Genomic DNA, 4,822 nt, shown 5'->3' on the forward strand with positions numbered 1-4,822 from the left:
TATACTGGAATTTTTCGGCAAATTCATTTCTATTTTCTTTATGCTTAACTGGAATTGTGATTTATTTCCACAGATCCACACATATTGTAGGTATTTAATTAAAATAGTATAGTAATATCTATAGAGCTTCCTTTTCTCATAGCAAACTAGACAGAAAAAGGAAAAATCAAGTCAAGGTTCCAAAGAGATAGCTGTTTTATCTTCTGCAGAAACAACACTATTCTGTGGAACTTTTAATAAAATTAGCGCTTGTAGACCAGAATGTACTGTATCAGATGTACGAAGTGGCACTTCAGTTAGCAGGATTTTATACTTGTACTTGGGCAAGAGTGGGATAAATGTAAACAGTGTACTTGGAAGTGATATGCAAACAGAGGTGGCAACGATGATCTCAACAGCTGCAAAGCACAAAAACTTTTCTTGGTTGATAACAGATAAATCATTCCACTAATGAACTAACTGTTTTGTGTGTGTGTGTGTGTGTGTGTGTGTGTGTACTTGAAAAGTTAGCCTATGTTATATGGTTTTTATTTTTTTAACCACTTTTTGTTTAGACTACAGGGACCAAATCCTCTGATAAACTGTTTACATTTATTTCATGATGGAAACTGCCTCTAAAGTTCCTTTCTTCAAGAATGGCCACCTTAACGTCACTGACAGTGTTCTGGCAGATTGGGCAGGCATTTGAACATTGCCATTACTGATGGCAGATTTATGCTGATTTATTCTTGTACATAGAAACTACCCTTTTTGGTCCTAAACAGATTGCAGCAGAGAATAGATGACAATGAGCCAGCAGATCAGATTGGAAGATGACCAAAACAGCAAATATGGTAGACTCTCAGTAAACTGGCACCTGTGGGGATGGGTAGATGCCAGAAAATGTAGTTTCTGGTTGCTTGAGAGTTATTATTAAAAATAGGCTTAAGTAATGCTATACCCCATATTATATCATACCATAAACTATTGAATTGATATGAATATTGAAATACAATAATTAAAAGGAGACAAAGACAAACTTAATGTAACAGTTTTACTGTTTTACTGTATAATAAAAACATCCTTTTATTTAAAATATTATTTCTTCAGTGTTTTTGCTGGTTGCTAGAGTTCCGGTTAACTGAGAGTCTACTGGATTTATATTACAAACATTAACATAAGTGCATAATAGGGTAGATAGCATTGTTGCTAGTGACTCAAGATGCAATCATGTTATTATCTTGCATACTTTCAGACTCTGCATGAAAATACCAGAGGTATACTAGCCATTGCATTTTATAGAGTTTGAACTCATTGTTTATATGTTTCTCCCCCATCACCCACGTGTATGTATATATAATCTGACAACCGAGGATAATACTTCTTGCATTTGATGTAATGGGCTCTAGTCCATGAATGCTTAATCTACCATAAATCAGTTGAGTCTTGAAGATGCTACAAGAAATACACAACAGCCACAGTGATCTTGGCAAAAACAAAACTAGCCATAGCAGGACTTAACTCTAGAAAGGGGAGGTTTTGCTTTTCAGTACTGATAGTAATGTGTCTGTGAAGATTAATAGAATTGTTGCTGGCCACCTCTCCCCCTCTTTTTTTTTTTTAGAACTGCCAGTGTGCTTTGATTATGTATATTTGTATAGTAGGGGCTGGACTGTTTGATTCTTGTAGTCTCTCCCAACTTTATGATGTGCAGCTTTTCACATTCTGACACAGAAAAAGCATCACTGCTGAAATCTGGTGTATCCTGTGCTTGTTAAAAAAATGCAGATGTCCTTCCCTGCCAAAAACGGGAAAGGGAAAGGCATTCATTCTAGTCTGGGACATAAAGTTGCTTGCAAATTGTTAGTTGAGAAGCATATTGCTCAACCAAGAGGCTTGCTGACCTGGTTGGTGAGTTCTGAAGGAAGGTCTGCCTCTATTACCGCCAAGGTGCCTCCTCTTCGCCTCCTGTTCTGCATTTTTCTCAACCTGGTCATGGGAAGTCTCTTGTTTACTAGAGCCTCTCCCAATGAAAGAAGGCCACTTCTGTTCAAGGTGAAGGAGGTGCCAGTTTCCCTTTCCCTAAAGCCAAGAAACAAGTCAAGCAAGGCACAGTCTATAGACAAAACCGTTCTCGCAATTGCATTCCAAAAGTAATAATAGCTCAAGTTAACAGGAAACCCTTAAATAAAAGATTGGAAACTAGCCATTCCACCTATCCAGAAATCATCATTGAGGTCAAGGGGACCTGCTCTGGAATGGCGTATTTGACACTTCATAAGGGCCCAAAGGCCTTCCGATCTTGTAAGCTAAGCAGAGATGGATCTGGTTGGTACTTGGGTGGGAGACTATACTGTAGGCTAACTTTCAGGGGAAACCCCCTCTGAGTATCCCTTACCTAAGAAAACCTTATGCTATAAGCAGACAGGCAACTTGAAAGCACATGCACCCACACACCTGACACTTCTCTGGGTGCAAAACACTTTGACCTAGGTTCTGAGTAAGCCTGGAGAGCTCTCAGAGGATCTCCTCATCCTGGATAATTTTAGTTTGCAAGGTGCAAACACAAAATAGCAGCTCTAAGTAAGGTGTTGGATGACCCATATTTAGAGCTGGAGGAGCAGAGGGATTTTTTAGATGAGAAGCGCTGGACTGAAGTCTGGCAACATCAGAGCCACCCTGACTATAGCTAGAAGAGTTGGAGAGAAAAGATGCTCTGCACGTGCTCGAGCATTCCTTTACTGAATTTTTATGTTCAGTTGAGATATTATATGTTCACTACAAAAGGCACACTCACCCCCCTACTCACCTTCGTGGTTAATTGGAAAGAATAGACTCTGCACATGTTAAGATTCCTTTACTAATTTATGTCCGAACTGAAATGGGGAGGAAGAAAGAAAACATGTACATGCCGGTATTCCTTTAACTGTTTATATGTTAATATTAAGCTAAGAGGATGGACAGAAATACATTCCATACATGCTCAGGAGCATTCCTTTATATGTTCCAACGGAAAGAAAAAAGAACATTAGACAGAAAAGACTGCACACACCCAGAAGTATTCCTTTACTAATTTATATGTTCCAATTGAAGATGGTCAGAAAGAAAAGACATTGTTGTCAAAGGCTTTCATGGCCGGAATCACTGGGTTGCTGAGTTTTTCAGGCAGTGTGGCCATGTTCCAGAAGCATTCTCTCATGACATTTCTCCAACATCTATGGCAGGTATCTTCAGAGGTGAAGTATATTGGAAACTAGGCGAGGTTTATATATCTGAGGAAGGTCCAAGGTGGGAGAAAGAAGTCTTTTCTGTTGGAGACAAGTGTGAATGTTGCAATTAATTATCTTGATTAGCACTGAAAGGCTTTGCAGCTTCAAAGCCTGGCTGATTCCTGCCTGGGGAAATCTTTTGTTGAGAGGTGCTAGCTGGCCCCGATTGATTCATGTTTGGAATGCCTGTCTTCTGAGTGTTGTTCTTTATTTACTGTCCTGATTTTAGTGTTTTTTTAAAAAATACAGGGAGCCAGATTTTGTTCATTTTCATGTTTTGCTTTCTGTTGAAATTGTCCACATGCTTGTGGATTTCAATGGCTGCTCTGTGTCATCTGACATGGCGGTTGCTAGAGTGGTCCAGTATTTGTGTTCCCAAATAATATGCTGTGACCAGGTTGGTTCATCCAGTCCTCTGCTATGGCAGACTTCTCTGGTTGAGGTGGTCTGCAGTGCCTTTCATGTTCCTTGATTCGTATCTGGGTAATACTGCGTTTGGTAACTTGTCCACAGCTGCATGGTCTGTGGTAGACTCCTGCAGAGGTGAGAGGATGCCTCTTGTCCTTCGCTGAAGATAGCATTTGTTGGATTTTCTATGTGGGTCTGTAGATAGTTTGTAGGTTGTGTGTCTTCACCAGCTTCCCAATGCGGTCAGTGGTTTTGGAACATGGCCATACTGCCCGGAAAACTCACAGCAACCCAGTGATTCTTGGCCATGAAATCCTGCGACAGCACATTCCTTAACAATTTATATGTTCCTATTGAAAGAGGCTGCAAAAGAAAATGTATGGTTATGGCCAGGAACCTTGACTAATTCAGGTGTTCCAACTGAAGGCGGCTGGAAAGAGGGGAAAAAACTGGATTATATGGCAATGTGGACTCATATAATCCAGTTAAAAGCAGATAATGGGGATTATCTACTTTGATAATCTGGATTTATGGCAGTGTAGAAGGTGCGTAAGCCCTCTCCTGGAATACTTAGGGGAAAGAAGCCGTTCCCTGGTGAGGGAAGACTCTAGGCTCAAGCATGGGCAAACTTGGGCCCTCCAGGGGTTTTGGACTCCAACTCCCACCATTCCTAACAGCCTCAGGCCCCTTCCTTTTCCCCCTCAGCCGCTTATGCCCAAGTTTGCCCATGCCTTCCCTAGCCCTTTGCTTCCCTTAGTCCCAGCCCCTTCTTGGAGGGACCGAAGGCCGAGAGGAAGCCACGGAATTGGGCAACGCAGGCTCCCGGCCGAGAACGGGGCAGAGCGGCTGCGGAGGCGACGACGAGGCCGAGGCCGGGGCGTTTCCTGCGCGGTCCTCCAGGGCGGGGCTCCAGGCCGCGGCAAGGCCAGGACCGGGTTTCCGCGCCTCTGTGGCCGCCGCCAGTCTCCTCCCTTCGGCCCGCCCCTCCCTGGCGCCGGGAGACGACGACGACGACGACGCCGCAGCCGAGCCCAGCCAGGCCGCGCCTGCGTCCCTCTTCCCTCCACGGGGCCCTGCAGAAGGAGGAGGAGGAAGAGGACGGGAGCGGCCGGCGCCTCTTCTTCCCGCTCTTGATCCGAGAAGGAAGGAAGGAAGGCAGGAAAGAA

This window comes from Anolis carolinensis, chromosome 1 (genome assembly GCF_035594765.1).
Source record: "Anolis carolinensis isolate JA03-04 chromosome 1, rAnoCar3.1.pri, whole genome shotgun sequence".
In the NCBI taxonomy this organism is placed as follows: Eukaryota; Metazoa; Chordata; class Lepidosauria; order Squamata; family Dactyloidae; genus Anolis; species Anolis carolinensis.